The sequence below is a fragment of the Nyctereutes procyonoides genome, unplaced genomic scaffold (assembly GCF_905146905.1).
Source record: "Nyctereutes procyonoides isolate TBG_1078 unplaced genomic scaffold, NYPRO_anot_genome, whole genome shotgun sequence".
NCBI lineage: Eukaryota > Metazoa > Chordata > Mammalia > Carnivora > Canidae > Nyctereutes > Nyctereutes procyonoides.
In genome coordinates, this window is record NW_026575125.1 from 95,979,573 (window position 1) to 95,988,601 (window position 9,029).

The 9,029-nt window shown below is 36.2% G+C and overlaps 1 pseudogene; it reads left to right on the forward strand.

The window, feature by feature from the left end:
* The first annotated feature begins 510 nt into the window (after positions 1-510).
* On the forward strand, positions 511-3,403 carry LOC129518072 (dynein light chain 1, cytoplasmic-like; annotated as a pseudogene).
* The last annotated feature ends 5,626 nt before the right edge of the window (positions 3,404-9,029 follow it).

Below are 9,029 nucleotides of genomic sequence, written 5' to 3' on the forward strand. Positions count from 1 at the left end.
TCCAAACGTTGGAAAAAATATTTCAAAGTATCTAATATACATGTGCTTAGACAAATAAAGAAAATCATTCTTTAAAATTAAAGGAGCATGTGTTGACAATGACTCAATAAGGAATATCAATACAAAGGCAAAATATATTTTTAAAAGCACCAAATGGAAAGGTTATAGTTGAATAGTACAATAACTGAAATGAGAAATTTACTAGAAGAGTTCAATAACAGATTTGAGCTGACAGTGGGAAGAATCAAAGGAATAAAAGATAAATCACACTTGATGGAATGAGCATTGGGTGTTATACTATATGTTGGCAAATCAAACTTCAATAAAAATAAATTTAAAAAAATGAAAAAGATAAATCAATAAAGATTATATGATCTAAAGAAAAAGAGAGAGATATGAATAGAGCCTAGAGACCCCCAGGTCTAAACAACCTATACCATCATAGGCATAATACAATTCTCAAAATGAGAAGAGTAACATAAAGGGGCAGAAAGTATATTTGGAGAAATAATGGCCAAAATACTTCCAAATTTGAAGAGAAATATTAATCTATACATCCATGAATCTCAAGTGAATAAAAATAAACATGGAGACCCATGCTTAGAGACTTATAGACAAGTGGTTGAGAGACAAAGGTACACAGAAACTCTTGAAAGCAACAAGAGAAAAAGAACTTATCACATGTAAGAAGAACCAAAATAAGATTAACAATTTACCTTTAGTCAGAAAAAAATGGAAGTCAGGGGACAGTGAGTTGGCATATTCAGGGTGTGGGAAGAAAAAGTGCCTGCTGAATATTTTATATCCAGTAAAATTTTTCTTCAATAGTGAAGATGAAAAAAAAAGACATACCTATATAAACAAAGATTGAGGGCAGCCCGGGTGGCTCAGTGGTTTAGCGCCGCCTTTGGCCCAGGGCATGATCCTGGAGACCTGGGATTGAGTCACACATCAGGCTGCCTGCATGGAGCCTGCTTCTCTCTCCGCCTGTGCCTCTGTGCCCCGACCCCCCGCCCCCCATCTCTCTCTCTTTCTCTCTCTCTCTCATGAATAAATAAATAAAATCTTTAAAATAAAAATAAATAAATAATAAATAAACCAAGATTGAATTTGTACCTACCAGATCTGCTTTGCAAAATATCCAAAGGAAGTCCTTCACAATGAGAATAAACATGGCACAAAAAATTAAAAAGGATTGGTAAAGGTAAGTGTAAATATAAGAGTATAAATGTATTCTTTTCTTTTCTTCTCATAAATATTTTAAAAGTGGAGATCCCTGGGTGGCACAGTGGTTTAATGCCTGCCTTTGGCTCAGGGCATGATCCTGAAGACCCAGGATCGAGTCCCACATCAGGCTCCCTGCATGGAGCCCGCTTCTCCCTTTGCCTGTATCTCTGCCTCTGTGTGTGTGTGTGTGTGTGTGTGTGTGTGTGTGTGTGTGTGTGTTTCTCATGAATAAATAAATTTTAAGGGATCCCTGGGTGGCGCAGCGGTTTGGCGCCTGCCTTTGGCCCGGGGCGTGATCCTGGAGACCCGGGATCGAGTCCCACGTTGGGCTCCCGGTGCATGGAGCCTGCTTCTCCCTTTGCCTGTGTCTCTGCCTCTCTCTCTCTCTCTGTGACTATCATAAATAAATAAAAATTAAAAAAAAATTTTTTAAAAATAAATACATTTTAAAAATATTTTTAAAATAAGTAAGTAAATAAATAAATATTTTAAAAGACAATTGCATAATGCAATAATTATAAACCTATATTATTGATTTTATGACATAAAGATATATAGGACAATAATAGCACTAAGAAGTGGGATGAGAATAAAGCTACACTGGAGCAAGTATATTCATGGAAATTCAATTAGAATCAACTTGAAGAAGACTATAATAAATAAAGAAAAGGGGCAGCCCAGGTGGCTCAGTGGTTTGGTGCTGCCTTCGGCCCAGAGCATGCTCCTGGGGTCCCGGGATCAAGTCCCACGTCTGGCTTCCTGCATGGAGCCTGCTTCTCCCTCTGCATGTGTCTGTGTCTTTCTCTGTGTCTCTCATGAATAAATAAATAAAATCTTTTAAAAAAGAATATTTTGAGCTGCTATGGCATACATTGTGTCCTCCAAAACTCATATGTTAAAGACTAACCCCCAATTTGAGTGTGTTTGGAGATAAGGCTTTTATTTGTTTGTTTATCTATTTATTAAGATGTATTTATTTATTTATTTATTTATTTATTTATTTATTTAAGAAAGAGAGCATGTGAGCAGAGGAAGGGGCAGATGGAGAGAGAGAGAGAGAGAATGAGGGAGAGAGAATCTCAAGCTGATTTGACACTGACCACAGAGCCCGACACAGGGCTTCATTCCAGAATCCTGAGATCGTTACTTGAGTCAAAATCAAAAGTCAAAGGCTTCACTGACTGAGCCACCCTGGCACCCCTGGAGATAGGGGTTTCAGAAAATTATTGAGATTGAATGAGATGAGAGTAGGATCCTAATCCAGTAGGACTGGTTACCTTAAAAGAGGAAAGGGGTGATCTCTCTCTTCACATGCACACCTGAAGAAAGACTATCTTATCTTGATAAGGTAAGAAGATAAGAATTGGCTGTCTGCAAGCCAAGAAGAGAGATTTCACCAGAACCCAAATATTTAGCATCCTGATTGATATCAGACTTTCAACCTCCAGATCCATGGAAAATAAATTTCTGTTGTTTAAGCCACCCATTTCATGGTATTTTGTTATGACAGTCTGAGCCAACTAAGACATAAATCCTATGGTAACAATTAAGAAAGTAACTTAAAAAATAGTAAAAGCAAACAAATAGCAAACTAAATTGGTATTAAGGTGACACAGCAAAAAATATCTATGCAACAAAATATGTCAACAAAAGAGAACTGTCGGAACAATAAGATGTGAAATATGTAGAAAACAAATAGTAAAATACAGACATAAATTCTCAACAAAATACTACGAAGCTGAATATATAAAACTTTTAAAAAGCATTACAGAGATGCACCAGGGATTCAGTAGGAAGCTCCTGCTGAGTCTCAGTATTGCCAACCCCTCCCACAGGAGACCACTGTAGTTGACCAACCCCCACTCCTTGGTAACCCTGTGTGACCAAAAGGCCATGATAAAAAAAATGCTGATTCGTCAGAGAAGATGCAACAGGACTCTATGTAGTGTGCTACTTAGGAGCTGGAGAAATAGAATATAGAGAAAAACCTTGTGGCCCGTATTAAGAAGGAGTTCAACAACAAAAAAAAAAAAAAGAAGGAGTTCAACAAAGATTAGAACCCCCCTGACACTACATCATGGAGAGGAACTTTGGTGGTGATGTGACATGTGAAACCAAACACTTCATCTACTTCAATCTGGGCTAAGTGGCCATTCTTCTTTTCAAATCTGGTTAAAAGCATGGACTATGTCACACACCCAATGATTCGTCCAAAAACAAGGACAGCAGCCTAAATTTCAAATACCCGAGACTAAAATCTTCAGCTTTGCCCAAGGGAACACCTTGATCTTTGAGCCTTTATTGTGTTGTTTTGTACAGGTCATACTCTGTATGAATTTGTTGTGGTTATAAAACAATTAGCAAAACAGCTTACATTTGTATTTATTTCTTATTCCATACTTCTGTCTCATGATTTCTTCTTTTCAAAATCCATTGCTTTCAAAAAATAAATGTGTCAGAGAAGTGAAAACTAAAAAAAAAATTAAAAAGCTTTATATCCAATGACCAGTTATACCTGGAATGTGAAGTTGTTTTCACCTCTAAATATTGATAATGTAATATATTTTATTAATGGAGAAAAGAACAAAACCACATAAGTATCTCAACAAGGAGAAAAATTTTGACAAAATCTAACACTAATCCATAATAAAAACAATCAACTAACTACTAAAGAAAAGGGACTTGGTCAAATCCATAAAAGACATCTACTAAAAACTTAAAATCAGGGGTATCTGGGTGGCTCAGTTGGTTAAGAGTCTGCCTTCAGCTCAGGTCATGATTCCAGGGTCCTGGGATCAAGCTCTGTATTGGGCTACCTGTTCAGTGTAGAGCTTACTTCTCCCTCTCTCACCCACCCCCTGCTCATCCTTTCTCTTGCTATCTCTCTCAAATAAATAAATAAAATATTTTTTAAAAAACTTAAAATCAATATCATACTTAATGATAAAAGACTGATTGCATGATGCCTAAGATTGGGAACAAAACAAAACAAAGATGTCTGCTTTGGCAACTTCTTTTTTTTTAATTTTTAAAATTTTATTTAAATTCAACATGTTGTGTAATATTAGTTTCAGATATAGAATTCAGTGATTCATTAGTCACATCTAGCACTCAATGCTCACTACATAATGTGCCATACTTAATGCCCATCACCAATTACCCCATCCCCCCATCCACTTCCCCTCAAGCAGCCCTCAGTTTATTTCCTAGAGTTAAGAGTCTCTATGGTTTGTCTCCTTCTCTCTGATTTCATGTAATTCTATTTTTCCCTCCTTTCCTCTGTTTTGTTTCTTAAATTCCACATATCAGTGAAATCTTATGATAATCATCTTTCTCTGATTGAGTTATTTTGCTCAGCATAATACCCTCCAGTTCCATCCACGTCTTTGCAAATGGCAAGATTTCATTTGTTTGATGGCTGAGTAATATTCCATTATATATATATATACCACCTCTTTATCCATTCATTTATAAATAGACATCTGGGCTCTTTCAATAGTTTGGCTATTGTGGATATTGCTGCTATAAACACTGGAGTGCTGGTGTACCTTCAGATCACTACATTTCTATCTTTGGGGTAAATACCTAGTAGGGCAATTGCTGAGTCATAAGGTAGCTCTATTTTTAACTTTTTGAGAAACCTCTATCCCATTTTCCTGAGTGGCTATTCCAGCTTGCATTCCTACCAGCAGTGTAGGAGGGTTTACCTTTCTCTGCATCCTCTCCAACATTTGCCACTTCCTGACTTGTTAATTGTAGTCATTCTGACTGGTGTGAGGTGATATCTCATCATGGTTTTGTTTTTTCCTGATGCTGAGCGATGTGGAGTATTTTTTCATGTGTCTATTGGCCATGTGTATGTTTTCTTTGGAGAAATGTCTGTTCATGTCTTCTGCCCATTTCTTGATTGGATTATTTGTTCTTTCTTGAATTTGATTAGTTTGTTATAGATTTTGGATACTAGCACTTTATCTGATGTCATTTGCAAATAACTTCTCTCATTCTGTCAATTGTCTTTTGGTTTTGTCAACTCTTTCCTTTGCTCTGCAGAAGCTTTATATCTTGATGAAGTCCCACTAGTATATGTTTGCCTTTGTTTCCCTTGATTTTAGAGACATGTCTAGCAAAAAAATTGCTGTGGCTGAGATTACAGAAATTGCTGCCGTGTTCTCCTCTAGGATTTTTATGGCTTTCTGTCTCACATTTAGGTCTTTCATCCATTTTGAGTTTTTCTTTATGTATGGTATAAGAAAGTGGTCCAGCTTCATTCTTCAGCATGCAGCTGTCCAATTTTCCCAACCGCATTTATTGAAAAGACTGCCTTTTTTCTATTGGATATTTCTTGCTTTGTCAAAGATGAGTTTACCATATAGTTGAGGGTCCATTTCTGGGTTTTCTATTCTGTTTCAATGATCTACTTATCTGTTTTTGTACCTGTACCATACTGTCCTGGTGATTGTTTGGGAACTTCAATACAACATTATAATAGTGATTTTAGTCAGTGCAATAAGAAAAAAAAAAGAGGGCAGAAGATAAAAAGCATGCAGATTAGAAAGAAAAAAGCAAAACAAAAGTCCTACTGGCATGATCTTTAATGTAGAAAATCCTAAAAAGATAGGCTCACACAAACACACACATTATTAATACTAATAAACACATTTAGAAAAGTTATAGAATACAAGAACAATATATTAAAAGCAAATAAGGGGCAGCCCCGGTGGCGCAGCGGTTTAGTGCCGCCTGCAGCCTGGGGTGTGATCCTGGAGACCCGGGATCGAGTCCCACATCAGGCTCCCTGCATAGAGCCTGCTTCTCCCTCTGCCTGTGTCTCTGCCTCTCTCTTCGCTCTCTATGAATGAATAAATAAATCTTTAAAAAAATAAAAGCAAATAAATTTACATATAGTAATAACAGAAAATCTGAAAATAAAAATAGAAAGAAATATTTCATTCAAAATCCTAAAAAAAAAAAAAACCTTGGAAATAAATTTAACAAATAATTTCTAGACCAATACACTGAAAATTATAAATAATTAAAGATAATCTAAATGACCAATATTTAAAAGCTCAATGTTGTGAAAATGGAATTTCTCATCAAATTGATCTATAAATTAAAAGTGATACTTATCAAATGAAGTCACCAAAAATTACTAAGTAAGGAAATCCAAAACTGTTACTTCACAAAAGCAGGAAATAAGCTGACAAACTGTCAGGATCAACTTTCTCAGAACTCTAGAATGAAATTAAAATTTAAAATAGAGTGTGCTTAATGAAGAAAAGGTGATGAATTTACATAAGGGAAATCTGTGACATTTTAACTTATATGTTAACATCTCCTGCTCTCCATTCTACTTTGATGATGACAGCTTGCATTTCCATTGCAGGTTACAAGTATCAGAAGAAGATATACAGAACTTATTTTTGAAGAATTCTGGTTGTGTGTTTTCATCTGTCTGGTGGCTCCTTGAGAGATAATCCCAAGGATTTTAACTTGTTTTTTCTGCCACAGAACCTCCCCAGGGCTGAAACAGCATTCTGGTCAGCATTAAAGGATATGTATTAGCCACTGCTGCTATGAGCAAAGGATAACTAGATAACCAATAGGCCAAAAAGCTTGGAAAGGAAAAGGATAGAGAAAGAGATGTTTCTAGGAATAAGGGCTTTAAAAATCGCCTGTATATTCTAAGGAATCTAGAAGGCCACAGGTATGTCTGTTGCCAGAGAGATGTTCACAAAAGACCTGAGAAGACACTTAGTTCCCACCTCTGGCTTACCTTAAGGCTCTGTGCAAGCAAGAAGTTAAGGCCAAGGCCAGCTTGTAAACTGTCTGGCTAACTAGTTGCCTGACTAAGCATTAAATTCCTTAAAACAGACACAATCTGCAAGCAATGGGAGATGGAAAAATAAAATCAAACCCAAACAACAAACATGTGATTATTTATTGACCTATGAAAATAAATACTGTACTATCAATTCAGAGAACTAATTGCATGATCATAATTATACTCAAAGCATGAGTTGATAATTCTTATTAAAAGAAAATCTCAGACACTGATATAACAGAGATTAATAAATAGTAAAATGGTAAAATCACAATGTCAACATTAGTAGCTAACAAATTTTAATAACTCTGTAATAGAACTAGGGTACAATAGTACCCTGAAATAGTAAAAAAAAATGTTGTGGGCAGAAATAAGCAAAAGAGGCAGAAAAGTAACATTTATTGAGTACCTATTATGTGCCAGAGTCTTTCATACACACTATCTCATTTGATCCTTGCATTTCCCTATGAGTTTGGTGTTATTATCCCTATTTGAGAGCTGAGAAAACAGCCTTACAGGTTGAGGAATTTGCCAGGGTAAAACAGATATTAGGATTTGAACCCAGTTCTATCTGATTCCTATACATTATACTGTTGAAATGTTTCTTTGTAAAAAACAGACTTAAGTTAATGAGGAGAATGAGATAAAAATTCTGATGCCTAATCTGCATCACGATTTTCTGGGAGTGGATCCAGGCATAATTTCATAGAGTATAAAAGGGAATTTTAATGCATAGCCATAGTTGAGAATGACGGTCAAAAGAGAAGTTGGGGGACACATGGGTGGCTCCCAGGTTGAGCATCTGCCTTTGGCCCAGGGCATGATCCTGGAGATCCAGGATCAAGTCCCATATCAGGCTCCCCATAGGGAGCCTGCTTCTCTCTCTGTCTGTGTCTCTGCCTTTCTCTTAAAAAAGAGAGAGAATTTGGATTCTTCAAAGGAAATATAGCATTCAGAATCAAGACACTGTGCTTTAGTCTCCTCTCAACTGTCACTAATTGTCTCTATGGCCCCTGTCAAGTCGCCCAGCAATGTTGCTATGGAGCTTACATATTAGAAGGAGGAGGCAGAAAATTAAAAAAAAATAAACATGTAATTGAGATAGCATGATATAAGATGATACGTTTATGGATAAAAATGGCACAGGATTGTGGGATTCAAGTTTGGAATAAGGCAGGGCGGGAGAAGGGGACAGGGACTTTTAAAGAAGGAGGTAGCTACAGAAATCTCATCAAGAAGGTGAATATATATAAAAGTATTGGAAAAGTATAAAGGATTATATGTGCATATAATGTGGTGCTATAGGACAGTTCTAGACTCTTGACCTAAGAGGCTTAAAAAAGCTCTGGGCTTTATCTGCATATATGAGCAAGTATTTTTATTGAAACATGTTTAGGTTATAACTTCACAATGTCAAACAATCAATTTGACTTCTTAAAATCATTCTGGGGGCACCTGGGTGGCGCAATTGGCTGAGCATCTGACTTGGTTTCAGTTCAGGTCTCCCACAGAGCCTGGTTGAGATTCCCTCTCCCTCTGCCCTTCTTGCTTGTGTTCTCTCTCTCTCTAAAATAAATTTTAACTAATAATAAATAAAAAAGACTAATAATAAATAAAAAAGATAAAACCATTCAGTTGACCAATTTTCACTACTTGCTTGAAGCTGGCATAATTAATGCTAATATAGTGTTACATAGTGCCCCCCAAATCCAAACTATTAGTCAATTTGGTCTGTTCAATCCCTAGTTAAGTGAAGACAAAATTTGGACAAAAGTCATTATCTGATCGTGTTTTAAAATGGTAAATTCAGTATCCCTCTATGACTATGAATATATTTCATTGAATTTTTATAATACACTCAGTGCTCTTTTCTGGCCTTAGAGCTTCTGTTCATATCCATATGCCATTGTACTCAAATAACATTGTGAGATAATAAAAATGTGTTAGCTACGAGTGCCATCACTGAATTTTATCATTCATC